General features: G+C 48.2%; 2 long non-coding RNA genes across 2 annotated transcripts in view; one reads left to right on the top strand and one right to left on the bottom strand.

Annotated features, from left to right (window-relative positions):
• The window catches only part of LOC125961623 (uncharacterized), a 71187-nt gene extending 56917 nt beyond the window's left edge, over positions 1-14270 (top strand). Inside the window, exons 2-3 of the long non-coding RNA XR_007472553.1 lie at positions 6600-6695; positions 8386-14270. This is a non-coding gene — a long non-coding RNA (uncharacterized LOC125961623). The remainder of the gene's footprint in view (positions 1-6599; positions 6696-8385) is intronic.
• LOC125961622 (uncharacterized) lies at positions 1139-16451 on the bottom strand. The gene is made up of 3 exons (XR_007472552.1): positions 16252-16451; positions 4549-4745; positions 1139-1631 (listed from the first exon to the last, which is right to left on the bottom strand). It is a non-coding gene; the product is annotated as an uncharacterized LOC125961622 (long non-coding RNA).
• Between the last annotated feature and the right edge of the window lie 666 nt (positions 16452-17117).

Raw genomic sequence — 17117 nt, 5'->3', positions numbered from 1 at the left:
GCTCTGCGATTCTTTTCCCTTAAGGAAGACAAAAAGCAGGATTAGCATTCCTTCCATCAGAGATGTTCTACTGATTTATACGTATGGCGGTTTTTCCCCCAATAAACCAGAAGTTTAAACTGGGGATCCTGCACTTCCCTCCTAATTAGATAGAGCCTTGGCAGTGAATGAATGTGGGTTCAAGTTCCAGGGCAGCAGTTGACCTTGGGCAGGATGCTTGACCTCTGAGTCTTGTAAAATGGGGATCACAGTACCTCGCAGGTGTCTGTGGGCAGCCATCTTCTCCCCTCCCCCAAGCCCTGGGTTCAGAGAATGAAAGGAAACATACTAACTGTGAAGGTAGACAGTCAAGCGTACAGAAGGATATTTCCTGTGTGGGGAAAGCCATGGGGGCTGGTTTCTAGGGGCCAGATGGGAGAGTGCAGTGCCAGAGCGGTGCCCCTGGTCCCAGGGTGGGGACCTGGTCCTTAGTCACTGTCTCCCAGTTCAAACTCCCTTCCTCCTAGGCACCACCACCTTTTCCCACTTCTCTCAGGCCCTAAAGAAATGGTACAGAGCCCTTGGGAGAGGAAGCATCCTTTTCCCAGACACCCTTGGGGCTAAAAATCCCCCAAACCCGAAGTCCTCCCAAGGCGCTGACGTCAGCCTGAGACGGCGGCTGCTGAGTTTTTCTGGTAACCTCTTCCTGCCAGCGGCCACCTCCGGGAAGGACAAGGTTGGGCCCCAGGCCAAATCCTGCAGCTGCTCCACACCTGCCCGGCCTACTCGGACCAACTCGCAATCCTGGGGCCTTGAGGGGCAGGGGTGGCTGGTGGGCCATTCCCCTCCCTGTCGCCACCCTCTCCAGGAAGCCAACCGCAGATTCCTAGTGCCTCCTCTTGCTGGTGGGAATGGAAGCAGAAGTACCTCCCCTCCCCTGTCCTCCACTCCTTCCCTCCCCCCTCCCCCCATCCCCCACGACTGCTCTCTTCCTGGTCCAGTCACAGGCTTCGACAGGCATTTGAGTCTTGTGTCCAAGGAAGCTCTGACCCCTGGCCCCCCGTTAGGGATTTTTAGGCCAACGAGTTATAGAATTTTATTTTATTTTATTTTTTATTTATTTTATTTTATTTTATTTATTTTTGCTGTACGCGGGCCTCTCTCCGCTGTGGCCTCTCCCGTTGTGGAGCACAGGCTCCGGACGCGCAGGCTCAGCGGCCATGGCTCACGGGCCCAGCCGCTCCGCGGCATGTGGGATCTTCCCGGACCGGGGCATGAACCCGCGTCCCCTGCATTGGCAGGCGGACTCTCAACCACTGCGCCACCAGGGAAGCCCAAGTTATACAATTTTAGAGCAGACATAAGGATCTCTCAAACCAGGCTGGTGTCCTTCAGTGAGTGGCTTCTGGGCGCCAGGCACAGCACTCAAGGCTTCACAGGCATTAGTTAACCCTGACAACAACTGCACAAGGGAGATGTTATGATTGAGCTTTTGTTTGCAGATGGGAAAATGGACGCAACGAAAATGGACTTAAGCAACTTGCCTAAGGCCACATGGCGGAGCAAGCCAGGTCTTGTGACTTCAAAGCTGAACTTTGCTACCACGTTACACTTCTCAAAGCATATTCCGTGGATCATTTGTTCCCGTAGGTCTGCCAGGAATGAGAGAAACCTGTGGTTAAGCATGCCAGGTAAGTACTCTGGATTCAGCTCCACTTTGTGGAATGTCTCGGAGCATATTGACAGATTAAAAGCTCTGAGAAGTCCTGCAGTGAGTTAAATCTGTTTAACTCTCTCTAACCCAGTGTTTCCCAAACTTATTTGCACCTGGGAACCCCACCGCTTTTTACAAACGCGACAGTGTTACCATCCTGGAGAAGGTGCTGTGGGAGATGCCACACAAGATCACATTACCTGTCTTGTTCAGATAGCGCCTGGCACATATTAGGAGCTCAATAAACATGGGCTGGATAAAATTAACACACATTTCCCCCATTTCTGGTCATCCTAGCCCTTTCCCTGAAGAGTCCCTCAGCCGTGGAAGATACTTCACATCCTACAGATGACCCACTCCTGATGGCACCCCTGTGTGGGTCTTCTTGGCTGTGCTGGGGTCACATGGAGAGAAAATTCCATTTAGGCAGCTCCTGAGGCCTCCCCTATTTTAGCCCCTCAGAGGTCTCTATTCTAAGGACAAAGGGAAAGTTCTGAGACACTTCCGTTCAGTTTTGGCCAGCAGGAATATGGGTGTGGATGAGGGTGTGAAAACCTCCCACCATTCATCCTCCCCCAGCCCCTCAAGCCCTCCCAGCAGTACAGTGCAGACCCTGAGGCATCCTTCCACCCCTGCCAGCACTCACACCTCCGTTTTCACCTTCCTTGGCACCCTGCCCTGAAACCCCTCGCTCCCTCCCTCTACTTTTTATACCCTATCAGCCCCTCTTGCTTCCTACCTTCTCGGACTCGCTTGAACTCCAGGCTAGACTGGAATCAGATCCTTACTGGGGACCATGAACACACAGCAGGCCAGACCCCTGCTCAGAGATTCAGGTGTAACTGCTGTGGAATGGGGCTCAGACCATCCGTACCTTCAAATACAGCGAGGTCAGGAAGGACGGATGCTCGCCAGCACCCATTGCCCTTTTTCCCGTCCTTTGGTGACACACCCCTTGGCAAGCCTCCCAGCCCGGAGCAGGTGCCGGGGTGCCCCAGCTGCCTGCTCCTGGCTCCTGAACACTGCTGGGAAAAGGCCCCCACCACAGCACTGGCACTGCTATGGACTCAGACTCCCATCTTGGTGCCACCTGCCAGCACATGTAGCAGTCCTGGGTCTAAACCACTTACTATTCTGGGTCTTCGTCACTCTCTCCGTGCTCCCTTCCGACCCCAAGTCTAATGCTTAGCCTCTTGTCTCCTACTACTGGAAAAAAAATTGAAGCCATTGGGATCACATGATTTCCATCAAATTCTCGCTCCCTACCAATTCTGCTACTGCCACCCCACTGCTTTCCTGTTAATTTTAGAAGCAGGCCAAAATCTAGGTCAAATCCCCCAGCCTATGGAGTCAGGCTGCCAGGGTTCCAATCCCATATACATCCCTTACTGGCTATGTGATCTTGAGCAGATTTCTTAATCTCCTCAGTGCCTCAGTTCCTCATCAGTGAAATGGGATGACACTCGCTTGCCTTTACCTCACAGAGTTAATGAAGGATTAAATGAGATAGGCCACACAGAGAGCTTGGCACAGGCAAATGCTAACAAAGGCTAGTTATTGTCATCGCCCTCTCTGCCTCCTCCAAACTTTGTTCCATCATTATGAACCTCTCCCTGTTTCTAGCTCATTCCTCTCAGCCTATAAAGAGACTCCTGTCTCTCCTGTCCTAAAAAAATCTCTTCTTGATTCTATGTTCTTGATTTCTCTTGTCCCTTCTCATCCAAACTTCTCAGAAGCATCCTTTATCAGCTTGTTCCTTTCCTTATCTCCCTTCTGTTCCTCAGGGACATGGCTTCTGGCTCTACCATAGTTCTGACATTTGTCGGGGTCACCAAGGACCTGGCTAAGACCAGTGGGCACGTCTCAGTTCCTGACCTCTGCCTCCTACCTTTGACTTTGTTAATCACGTCCTGCTTTGTGAAACTGTGGATGGCTTGGCTTCTGTGCTTCCTTATCAGTCCCTTGGTTCTCCTTGTACTTCCTCTGCCTTCCCCTCTCTGTTTCCGGGCTTCTCATCCGCCATTGGCCCCAGGAAGGCTGTGGGGACCCTGAGTCTGTCCTTGGTTCATGGATCTCCTCTGCCCTCGCATTCCTGTCAGGTGATCTTAGCAGCTCTCATGGCTTCTACTTCCACTTGATGGTTGATACCTGCTATGAGCTGAATTGTGTGCCCCCAAATTCATATGTTGAAGCCCTAACCCCCAATGCTATCGTATATGGAGACAGGGACACTACGGAGGTAATTAAGATCAAATGAGGTTATAAGTTCGGGGCCCTAATCTGATAGGACTGATATCCTTATACAAAGAGGAAGAGACACCAGAGATCTCTCTTTCTAGGCTCACACAGAGAAAAGGTCACGTGAGGATACAGCGAGAAAGGGCCATCTGTAAGCCAGAAAGAGAGGTCTCACCAGAAACTAACTCTGCTGGCACCTTGATGTTGGACCTCTAGCCTCTAGAACTATGAGAAAATAAATTTCTGTTATTCAAGTCACCTGGTCTGCAGCATCTTTTTTTTTTTTTTTTTTTTTTGTGGTATGCGGGCCTCTCACTGTTGTGGCCTCTCCCGTTGCGGAGCACAGGCTCTGGATGCGCGGGCTCAGTGGCCATGGCTCCACAGGCCCAGCCGCTCCGTGGTATGTGGGATCCTCCCAGACCGGGTCACGAACCTGCGTCCCCTGCATTGGCAGGAGGACTCTCAACCACTGCGCCACCAGGGAAGCCCCTGCAGCATCTTGTTATGGCAGCCTGTGCCAACTAATACAGTATCTAAGTATACCAGTCAGCTTTTCCTGCATAACAGACTATTCCAAAATTTAGTGGTCAAAAACAAAAACCATTTATTTAGCTTACCTTTCTTCAGGTCAGCAGTTTGGTCTGGGCTCATCTAGGCGGCTCCTCTGGTCTTGGGTCTGTGGTCAGCTTCTGGTTTGGCTGGGCACTGGTTGGTCAGGGTGGCCTCAGCTGGGATGGCTCATCTCTGCTCCATAGCATCTCTCATCCTCCAGCAGGCAGGCCCAGGCTTGTTTTCGTAGCAATGCAGCAAGGTTCTAAGAAAGCAAACAGAATGGAGGTTTGGAAGGAAAACCTCAAACTATGCAGACATCTGGGCCTTTCCATTCATACCTGGTACTCTGGTAGTTGACTTCTCAAATATCAAGACGTCTTGAACAATGAACTAAGAATATAAAATAATTAAATAAGAAAACGAATATATATATATATATATATATATATATCTGAATCACTTTGCTATACAGCGGAAACTAACAAAACATTGTAAACCAACTATACTTCAATAAAATAAATTTAAAAAAAGAATTATACATAAGTAAACTCTGGGAAAACACATAGCATTTTAAGGTATAGTTGATCGGACTTGACAGATGTAGAGTGAGGATGGATGAGGAAAACAGGCCTCCTCCTGAGTAGACAGCTTGCTGGACTGGATGGAGGGTGGAAATAATTTTCCAAACACTTATTACTTGTTGGATACTGTTCCAAGCACTTGGTACACACAGGACACCGAGGTGATTGAGAAAATGTCTCTAGAACCAGACTTGCCTGAATTTGAACTCCAGTTCAGCCACTGACACAGAGAAAGTCACTTAAACTTTCCGGGCCTCTGGTTCCTCATCCGTAAAATAGGCATAATAACGGCACTTGCCTCACTGAGCTGTCATGAGGATGAAATGAAGTGATACATGTTCGCCACATAGAAGTGCCTGGCTCATATGGTGCCCTCTTAATATCTGTCATTGTCATTATTGTCTCATTGTCATTATTTGTCTCAACCCATGACGTCGGCGATTTTGTCTCTATTTTACAGGTGAAGAAACTGAGGCTTGGAGAGGTTAAATAAATACCATAATATGCAAGGTTAGGATGTGGCTTTGGACCCAGGTGGTCAAAACTCCAGAAGCTATGTTCTTTTTTTTTAATTGAAGTATAGTTGATTTACAATGTTGTGTTAGTTTCAGGTGTACAGCAAAGTGATTCATTTATACATATACATAAATATATATATACTTTTTCAGATTCTTTTCCTTTATAGGTTATTATAAGTTATTGAATACAGTTCCTTGTGCTATATAGTAGGTTCTTGTTGTTTATCTGTTTTATATATAGTAGTATGTATCTGCTAATCCCAAACTAATTTATCCCTCCCTCCCCTTCCCCTTTGGTAACCATAGGATTGTTTTCTATGTCTGTGAGTCTGTTTCTGTTTTATAAATAAGTTCATTTGTATCCTTTTTTAGATTCCACAAATAAGTGATATCATATGATATTTGTCTTTCTCTGACTTCACTTAGTATGATAATCTCTGGTTCCATCCATGTTACTGCAAATGGCATTATTTCATTCTTCTTTATGATTGAGTAATATTCCACTGTGTATATATACTCCATCTTCTCTATCCATTCATCTGTCAATGGACACTTGGGTTGCAGAAGCTATGTTCTTAATCACCGCTTCCTTCATATTCCTCCCTCTACCATTCATCCACAGGAAGGGAGCATGTTTGGGCTTAAAGATAATGAGTATGGTTTTAGATATAGATGTGGAGTTGCCTCTAGGACAACCAGGTAGGGACTTCTATTCAGCAGTTGGGTTTGTATGTGGAGTATAGAAATCAAGATACTGTAGACAGATAGGGATTGAGCCACGGGCGGATAACATCATACAGGGAGATGGTAGCATGAGAACGGAGGAGTGTCCGGGGCACATTTAAGGAGAGGATGGAGGAAAAGGATCCCCTAAAGGAACTTGAGGATGAGCATCCAGAGAAGGGAGAGGGAGGTTTTGGAGGAAGGGAGACCATAAGTCTGAGTTTGCCTGGGGGAGCCTCGGTTTAGGACAGCCTGGCATAATAATTAATGAGTGCCCTTTTTCACTTTCAACAGTGGCCCAGTTTGGAAGATGAATTATATATTCACCCTCCTTAGAACGTCAAGGAGGAGGAAATGTAGATGTGAAATACTGCAAAGAGGACAAGTAAGGTAAGTTTGGAAAGTGGGTTCCGTTGGAATTGGATTTGGCAAACTGATGACCTTGGAGAGAGGTTTCTGAGGAAAAAGATGGAAAACAGATTGGATCAGGCTGAAATCTGAATAAGAGACAAGTAGAGATAACAAATGTTCACAAGTCTTTCCAGAAGCTTGTCTGGGAAGGGAAGAAAGAGACAGCTATAGGGAACGGAAGAGAAGGAATCCCCCTCCCAGCCACACTCCATGGGGAAGGGATTTGAGCATGTCAGGCCCAACAGGGAGGAAGCCAATGGATAGAGAAACTGACAGGCAATCAAGAAGATTGCTGATGGATCGAGGTCCCTGGGGAGCCAGAAAGTACTAGAGTCCAGAAAAATGAGAAAGAGCCTTTTTCTCAGGCTGCACCGCATGACGTTTGGGATCTTAGTTCTCCGACCAGGGATCAAACCCGAGCCCCCTCTGCAGTGGAAGCGCAGAGTCCTAACTACTGGACCGCCAGGAAATTCTCAGGAAAGAGCCTTGAAGAAATAAAGTGGGAGATTTAAGAAATGGTGGGGAAAATCGTCCCAAGAAGGTGGGTGTCTGGGCACGGAACTGATGACGGGGACAGCATCATCTCGCAGACTCGTTCGGCTGTGGCAGAGCGTGGTCAGTGATGCCTGGGTCTTTCCTTGGCCATAGACTCTTCAGCCCCCCACCCCAAATGCACATAGCTACACATGCATGATTTCTACACGAGTCAGGAGGCTCACAGCAAACTGATGCCCACAGAGGAGCCCAGACCACAGTGAGGAAGCTCTGCTCCCTAGAGCACTTTCCCAGGGCTTGGGTGTCCTCACCCCAAAAATCTGTTCTTTCCATCTCCCCCAACTGATCCATAAATGCTCTCAACAGCCATGAAGGCAGCTCCTTCTTCATTTTAAAAGATTTTCATAACACGCTACAACTCCCAAGTTTGTAGGTTACTTTTCGCCAGTTACAGTCAAGCCCAGCTGCGTCCAGGTACCTCAAGGGGAGAGGTTCCTTAATCCCATCGGTGTGGTTACTGGAAGTCTCTTCCTAGGGAGGGTTCTCCTGAGGGTCCCTCCTGGAAACCCATAGGCCCATTCCTGGAGTCTGGGCTCCCCTCCTTGACCAGAGAGGAACTCCCTTTCCAGCTGCCCCCTCCAGACCCCAGGCCGCGTAGCCTTCTGGGTGCTGAGCAGAGGCTCAGCTGAGGATGCTCCCTTCCCTCCCAACCCATGGAAAGACTATGTCTGTAAGAATTCTCTTCATCTCTTACACTTTATCATTTAATGAATATTAATGCGATAGAGAACAGCGCCTTTCATTTATTCAGCAAATGTTTGTCAAGCTCCGTGGCATTCCAGGTGGAGTGCTAGGAAGGCAGAGGGGGTTAGTGCGTGCTCCTAGCGCTAGAGGCGTCCTTCTGAGGCCACGCCTGCTTTGTCCTATAAGAGCCCACCCAGCCACCCAAAGAATTCTGAAGAATTGACAGCATTTAGGAGCAGTGTCCTATGAATCGCCACAGAATTTGGGCTTAAGATGGCGAAAGTCTTTACTGCTATTAAACAGTAGTTTATTTCTATAGAAAGAGAGGCCTGTGTAAAGGTAGTATGACAGGGGAAGGTAGGTCTTATTATACACTGCAGATGATGGATTGGAGACACAGAGAGGTGAGCAGTGCCTTGAAACCCTGCAGGTGATCAGTGAGGGGCCAGCGGACAGCCCAGGCCCTCTGTCTTCTGAACTGGAGGATGAAGAATCCAAGAGGAGACAGGAGAATACAGGGAGAGAAAAAAATAACCTGGAGAAGAGTTGATGAAGAAGTGGGGAAATAGTCAATGAAGTGACGTGGATAGAATAGACAGAGGTGGGTCGAATCTTTGAAAGGACAGACAACTAAAATCCTCTGACAGAAGGAGAGATTCCCAGATCTCTTAATTCCCGGTGCATGGGCGCCGTGGCCTCAGGCAGACTTGAGTCCTTTGCAGAAAGGGCAGCCCCCTGATCCCACCACAATTCCACCCTGACCCCTTTCTTTTGTCACCACCCTGCACCAGCCCCTGTTTCAGCGAGCATGCTCTCTCACCCAGGACTTGCTGCCATGACCCCTCTCCGACCTGCATGCCCTGCCACCCACTGGACACCTCCCCTGGTGGCCTCACACCCACCTCAGTGACAATGTTTCATTCATTTATTAAATTCCATCTTGCAACCTGCATTGTGTGCCAGGAGCCACTTGTGCCAGGCTCAGAGGAGACAATAGACAGCAAGCAGACACTGGCCTGCCCTTACTGGGAAGATAGAGATAAGTCAAATGAGCAACAGCTTGTTACAATACTTTGTGAGGACACCCTACTCACCCTGTCCCACCTTCAAGCCTGGATACTAGCATCATCATCAAGCAGCAGTTGGAGCCTCCCAGAATCCTGGGTCCTCCGGGCTTTTCCACCTCCTGCATGCCCGCATGTCCAGGTGATTCTCTGTGCCAGTATGTCACCTCCTTTTCTTTCTCCATGACCTCTGCCTAGACTCCTAGTCTGCCACCTCCAATCTCCACCCAAAACCCTCCTCCACATTGCTGCCCAAGTTTCCTTTTCTATTTTTTTTGCGGTACGCGGGCCTCTCACTGTTGTGGCCTCTCCCGTTGCGGAGCACAGGCTCCGGACGTGCAGGCCCAGCGGCCATGGCTCACGGGCCCAGCCGCTCCGCGGCATGTGGGGTCTTCCCGGACCGGGGCACGAACCCATGTCCCCTGCATCAGCAGGCGGACTCTCAACCACTGCACCGCCAGGGAAGCCCCCAAGTTTCCTTTTCTAAATTACTAATGTGATCACAGTATTCCCAAGATTAAGAACTTCTTTACAGGAACTTCAAAGAGAAATAGAAAGTCATTGGAGATAGAATTTAATTCAAGACTCTTGGTCCATAAGAGAATAAGTAGATGTGGATACACACACACACACACACACACAGCATGTAAAAGAACGAAATAACATAAATAATAAGGTAGAACTAATTTATATGGGGTTTTTTCCTCTAAAGATAGATAATAGAAGAGCCTGAGGAAAATTCACCAAAATTGACCATATTTTAGGAAATAAAGAAAACCTTAATAGATTTCAAAAAGCAGAGTACAATCTTCTGATTGTAATACAGTAAGACTAGAATTTAGTAACCAACAGAAGATAAAAAGTCACTACCACCTGGAAATATGTTTTTAAAATTTATCCTAAACAACTTGAGTTAAAGAGGAAATATAAATCAAGAAAGGAAGATTATCTAGAAAGTAATGATAAACTCTTTGGAAACATCAAAAATGATGAATGCACAAAACTTTTATCCATGCTCTTTTTTCCCTACCGCATTTGAAAGCCCCCTCTATAGTGTGTACCCTGTGACACCCTGCCCACCTTTCTCTGTTCTCTCCATATTTCCGTGGCTCTTGCCACTGAATTTCTCAACAGTTCTAGAAGCTGCCACCTTCTTTTACCCCTCCACACCTTTGCACCTTTATGCCATTTGCCTGGAATGTCCTTTCCCTTCTTACCTACCTAGCAAACTACCTACCTGTTTACTCTTTAAGACTCAGCTTTGTGGTCCCTTCCTTTGTGACGCCTCACACAGAATCGTCCACCCCTTCCCCCTGTCCCCAGAGGCCTTGGCACCGTCCTCTGGAGAAGATGGTGAGTGAAAAGAGAACCCGGGTCAGGTCTCAGCTGCCCAGGCCAGCAATTTCAACGCTGTGTCACTAACACCCAACTCCCTTGTCCCTGTCACCTTCCACCCTCTTGGAAGCTGGCTGCATTTCTAGGGGCTCTTTGCTCTAGGTCCATTAATATCGATAGATAAAACAAAAACAGGAAATTGTGTTAATTCTGCACATGAACAAACTCATCTGTCCTTAGCTGACCCCCACCCCCTTTAGGCTGGCTCACAAATAGCCTCCTCTTGGGGCCCTCACACAGTGGTTCCAAGAATGTGTCCCAGAGATTACATGTGTTCTTTGAGATATGAATGGGGTTTTCTGTGTTTTGTTTTGGAAGAAGTTAAGGAAGGAAAGTGTTCCCCCATAAATTTGGGAAATGCTAGGTTGAACAAAAAGTTATATCAAATCACCACGATGTACACTTCAAACATCTTACAATTTTATATGTCTATTGTACCGCAGTAAAGCTGAAATTTCTAAAAAGTGTTAAACTGGTCTCATGTTGAACGGTTTATCAGGGGACTGCCCTGGTGGCCCAATGATTAAGAATCTGCCTTCCAATGCAGGAGACGTGGGTTAGATCCCTGATTGGGGAACTAAGATGCCACACACCATGGGGCAACTAAGCCCGCGTGCCACAACTAGAGAGCCTGCGTGCCACAACTAGAGAGCCTGCGCGCCTCAGTGAGGAGCCCGCGCGCCGCAATGAAAGATCCTGCATGCCACAACTAAGACCCGATGCAGTCAGATAAATTAATTAATTAATCAATTTAAAAAAACAGTTTATCAGAACTTTTAATCACTGATAAACATTATGAAGCAGCAAATAGTATGCAAATTTCCCCAGAGTACTTGAACTTGGAACCTTTTAGTTAACCATGCCCTATTACCTCGTGAAGAACAGTAACATTTTCTTCTTCTTCCTTTTTTTTTTTTAAAGATTTAATTTTACTTATTTTTGGCTGCATTGGGTCTTCATTGCTGCGTGGGCTTTCTCTAGTTGTGGCGAGCGGGGGCTACTCTTCGTTGTGGTGCATGGCCTTCTCCTTGCAGTGGCTTCTCTTATTGGGGAGCATGGGCTCTAGGTGTGCAGGCTTCAGTAGTTGTGGCATGCGGGCTCAGTAGTTGTGGCGCACGGGCTTAGTTGCTCCGCGGCATGTGGGATCTTCCTGGACCAGGGACTGAATCCGTGTCCCCTGCATTAGCCGGCGGATTCTTATCCACTGTGCCACCAGGGAAGTCCCAAGAGCAGTAACTTTTTTTGAAACAGAGTGGAAAGTGCTACACTCCTTTTCCTCACCATTAGCGGCTGACCTGATCTTTTGTTTTACTGGAGAATTTGAAGCCATACAGAAACTGCTCCCTGATCCAGCTTCCTCCCTGACACAAACTCTCTCTCCTTCATATTTTCTCTTCCTTTCCATAGAACTCAGAGAATCATTCTTTCCTTATTCTTTCCTTATATTCTCGATGCAGTACATTCCCTTGCTCTATTTGTCTCCTTATTCATCTCTTTCTCTTTCCTGATATCACTTCTCCACTTTCAGTCATTCTTGTCTTAGTGTGGATCACCCTAGAAGCAGACCCTGAGGTGGGAGGGACTGGGTAGGTGAAGGGGGTGGGGTGGGGAAGGAGTGATACGGCAAAAGAAAGTCACCAAAAGCAATGGCAAGCCAAGTACCACAGTGAGCACTGGAGCTGAATCCCGCAGGGCAAACTGGAAAACGTTACAGAACACGTGCCTCCGAAGTATTCCTGCGAAGGGGTGAGGGAGCTGGGGCATTCATACCCCGTATGTCAGGCATCGGTCAAGGGCTACAAAGGATGAGGGGTTGTTATTTCCCAGACACTCCCCCTCAGCCGTGTGTTTGCCAAAGTGGGTTCCCACACCTTTAAACCAGTGGTTCTCAACTGGGGGTGATATTGTTCCCCCAGGGGACACTTGGCAATGTCTGGAGACATTTTTGATTGTCACACTGGTTGTGGAGGTGCTAATAGCATCCAGTGGATAGAAACCAGGGATACTGCCAAACATCACAATACACAGAACAGATACCCTCCTCTCCAGCCCCCCACCCCAAGCCTAACAAAGAATTTTCTGGCCCAAAATGTCAATAGAGCTGCGGTTGAGAAACCCTCACCTTTAACAGTGACACAGGTACTGGCAGAGGGCATGCCAGAAATGGTAAGGGGATCCTTGAGAACATGAGTAGAGTCTTCTATGGTGCTCGAGGCACTCTAGTCTAACATCAACCACAAAATTGTCTCAACCTTGCTACCCTTAAGCAGCCATTCCATCTGTTGTGGACTGAATGTTGTCCCCCCAAGATTCACTGTCCCCAGATGTGATGGCATTAGGAGGTGTGTCTTTGAGAGCTAATTAGCATTAGATGAGGTCATGAGGGTAGCGCCCTCCTGAATGGGATTAGTGACCTTGTAAGAGTCATAGGAGCACTTGCCTCCTCTCTCTGCTCTCTGCCACGCGAGGACACAATGAGAAGTCAGCAGTCTACAACCCAGAAGAGAGTTCTCATCAGAACCAGATGATACTGGCACCCTGATCTCGGCCTTCCAACCTCCAGAACGCTAAGAAATAAATTTCTGTTGTCTATAAGCCACCCAGTCTGTGGTGTTTTGTTAGAGCAGCCTGAACGGATTCAGACACCACCCCTCTCTCTCCTTCTACTCTCACACAGCTGAAGAGCACCCACCCCTCTGCTCCCACGTCCTCACACCCGGTCTCCTGCTGGCCACCTGTGATCTGGCCTCTCTCATCACGACTCTGAATATCTTTCCTCCGGAGATCACTAGTGAAGTCATGATTGCTAAATTGACACTTCTTGGAACTTACTTTGCTGCACTTCTCTGCATTCTTTGAAACTCATCTTCCTGGCTTTGGGACACCCTGTAACCCTGGTTCAGCATCTATTGCTCCAACTAAGTGAAGACTAGTCACTGGCAGCAGGTCAAGGGGAGCTGGCAAGGACCTGGAATCCATGGAACCTGAGCCCACGTAAATGCAGGGGAATAAGGCCATCTGGGTGACTTAGAAGCCAGACAAGCAGTTCTAGAAAACAAGGTGCCCCAAGGGCAATGCCAGGAGGCAAACAGCAGCCTGATGAAGCTCCCAGGAGCATGCAGCCTGAGGTCCCAGATCTGAGACGGCAGCAGGAGGGCTGCAGGGTCGGAGGAAGTAGAAAGGGATGCTGGTCCAGAGCAGTCACAGTGCTAGTGCTGGACATGAGCACTGGCCGTTATCCTCAGGAAGTCAGACCAAACAGAGGAGCAGCAAAGAAAGCAAGTGAGACAATCGTATGAAAATGCAACAGTAAAAACATGGTACCAGGACGGCAGAGGGGAAAAGTCAGAAAAGCCTTTGTGGAGTCGGTGACACAGGAGCTGGGTTTTGAGTGAAGAATCAGAGTCAGACCCCAAGCTGAAAGAAGAGGATGACACCAGAGAGGGGACATCGGGTGCAAAGACACAGCACCAGAGCCATGAAACGGTCCTTAAGTGTGACTGGAGGGCAAGTCTGAGGAAGTGTTTGGGGTACACTGGCAAGCTCACTGGGGGCCTTGAATGCTAAGCCAAGGACCCAGAACAATCCTGTGGGAAATGGTGAATGATCTTTAAGCCCAGGAGAAGTGTGATCAGATTTGACCTGAGACAGTTAAAAGGTCACGTCGTTGTTTGAACAGACAAAGGAGATAAAGGCAAGCACTGAAGCATCAATCATTTATCCAGTAGCTTTTTATTATTCAGTAGCTTTTTATTAAACACTCCATGTCAGGCACTAGTCTCAAGACTAGGGATACAGACCTGAACACATAGACAAGGCTCTCTGGCCTCAAGTAGGGGTGTGTGTGTGTGTGTGTGTGTGTGTGTGTGTGTGTGTGTGTGTGTGTGTGTGTGTCAAAGGAGTTTGGGAAGAATAAAGCCGTGAGATGTGACGGAGTCACTGGGAGCCTATTTGAGGCAGGTCAGGAGGGGAAGCCCTCTCAGAAGTGATGATACTTGAGCTCAATGCTCTGTGAAAAGAGCCAACCTGTCTGTGAAGCTTGAGGGACAGAGCCTTCCAGAGAGGCAAGAGTTCAAGCAAAGTCCCTGAGGTGGGAGTTTGAAACACAGAGAGAAGGCCAGCGAGGGTGGCAGTGGAAACCAGTGGAAACCAAAGGGGATGGATTCCAGAGCTATGAGGAGTTGATTGACAGCCCTTGGTGACTGTCTGGATGGGAGGGAAAAGGAGGGAATGGGTCAGGGATGACTTCCCATGTCCACTTTGGGAACGTGGGTACCACCCCTCCCCCAGACAGAGACGGCAGAAGGAACTGGGGTTTTTTGTTTTTAAATTAATTAATTAATTAATTAATTTGGCTGTGTCGGGTCTTAGCTGCTGCACATGGGCTCTTTTTTGCGGCATGCGGGCTTCTCTCTAGTTGTGGCGTGTGGGCACCAGAGCATGTGGGCTCAGTAGTTGCCCCGCAATATGTGGGATCTTACTTCCCCAACCAGGGATTGAACCCGCGTCCCCTGTATTGGAAGGCAGGTTCTTAACCACTGGACCGCCAGGGAAGTCCCAGGAACTGGTTTTGATGAAACGCTGTAGTGAGCTGATCAGTGGTTTGTCCACTTGGACGAATTTTATGTCCAAGTTCTAATCCCTGGAACTGTGAAGGTGATCTTATTTGGAAGAAGGGTCTTTGTAGATGTAATTAAGTCAAGGATCTTGAGAAGAGACCATCCTGGATTTAGGGCGGGCACTAAGTCCTATGACAGGCATTCTAGGAGAAAGGCAGAAAGAGATTTGAGATGCAGAGACACTGAAGGGAGGGAAGAAGGCTCAGTGAAGATGGATACCCAGATTGGATTCATTGTAGCCACAAGCCAAGGAACACCTGGGGCTACCAGAAGCTGGAAGAGGCGAGGAAGGATTCTCCCCTAGAGCCTTCAGAGGGAGCGTGGCCTTGCTGACACACTGACTTCAGATTTCTGGCCTCCACAGCTGTGAGAGACAAAATTTCTGCTGTTCTAAGCCACCAGGTATGCGGTAATTTGTTATGTCAGCCACAGGAAATGAACACGGGCCTCTCCATGTTGAGTGTGGGGAGGGAGATGGAGAAGTTGACTGGGCGGGTGGGTACATGGAGCTCCCCTCAGGAGAGAGGCCAGGGCTGGAGGTAAAGCTTTGAAAGCCGGTTGAGCTTACAGATGACGGTTTAAACCCATGTCAACACAGAACCTGGAACACGGTCCCAGAAGCTCTTTCGTGGAAGTACAAAACAAAAAGCTTCCAGATTTTTTGGAACAGATTTCACTCACTGTTGTAACCAAACACCCACACTATATATCAATGAAATATAATGTTCATTCAAAGAATATGTTTATAAACATTTTAATATCTTCTAATAAAGAACCGTTTTGTCAGATTATTTTCTTAAGTCAAGAAGGCTTGTACTTCCTTGAACTTCTTGGAATCTGATGTGAGGCCAGCCCGTTTTACATCGGACACCACTGAGAACATAGGAGAGAAAGGCTGCAGTGGAGGAAGTGCCGGAAACGGTATTTCCTAGTTGATGGTGTCGCCTCGCAAAAATTCCTCCCGATGCTTCTGATGGGCTGCGGAAGCGCTGCCATTACACAAACTGTGTTTGTACCTCCTCCTTTTTATCTCTTCTCTCTAAGGTGTCTACTCACTGGTATCGCAAAAGTGACTTTCCTCTCTTAGCGTCAGGTGGGCCTCGAACGTTTGCAGGGTCCAGGGCAAGAGTACAAGTAGAGGCCCTTGTTCTGCATGTCAAGGCTTTACAAATGATTAAACCCACAACATGTTAAATAGAATAGGGTTTGTCTACCTACCTTGACAAACGACTGCCTAATGCCCTGGGAGGTCAGGATCAAATTCAGAACTCTCAGACTTCTTGGAGTTCTGCCCTGGAACGTGGGGTGTGAGCGGGGCTCCCTCCTCACACCTGGCCCCCACCACCTGCTCCGCAGCACACCCAGAGAGGCTCTCCGGATGCAGACAGACGCCCAGGGCCCGGGGCCCAGCCCCAGCTGCATGCACACCCCCGCAAACAGCGCTGCTCAGCCTGCCTGGGGCCTGAGCTCCACCAAGGGCTTCCAGAGGACCGGCCCAGAGAAGAGGCCCTGCACGGGCCCTGGAGTTGGTTTGGCGCCATCTGGGCAGGGAGTGCTGGCATCTAGGGAGAAGGCGTGGACTGAATAGCTTTGACCCCTGCAAACTCCAGGGGGGTGAAGGGGGCAGGGGCTCCTCTTTCCTGGGTAGATGGGGGGCGGGGGTGGTTTTCAAGAAGCAGCAGAGTAGACCAAGACACGGCCATGCTCAATGTGTGCATTTTCTTGTACACTTTTTTGTTAAGAAATGAAATGCTATAGATACGTTGAGCCCTGATTAATAAACGTTATTAGGATGCCAATATTGCACTGAGTTTTAGAAATCAAAGATCAAGTCCCTATAAAGTTTGAAAACAGTAAAACAAGACTGATACTAATGAAGCAGTATCTTGGGTGGCAGTGCTTTCCAAAAATTTTTTCACTCCTTTTTTTTTTTTTTTTTAACATTTATTTATTTATTTGACGGCACCAGGTCTTAGTTACGGCATGCGGATCTTTGTTGGGGCATGCAGGATCTTTTAGTTGTGGTATGTGAGATCTAGTTCCCTGACCAGGGATGGAGCCCGGGCCCCTTGCATTGGAAGTGC

The sequence above is a fragment of the Orcinus orca genome, chromosome 17 (assembly GCF_937001465.1).
Source record: "Orcinus orca chromosome 17, mOrcOrc1.1, whole genome shotgun sequence".
Classification (NCBI taxonomy): Eukaryota; Metazoa; Chordata; class Mammalia; order Artiodactyla; family Delphinidae; genus Orcinus; species Orcinus orca.
The sequence above is the reverse complement of the archived record's forward strand: the minus strand, read 5'-3'. Positions and strand labels throughout refer to the sequence as shown.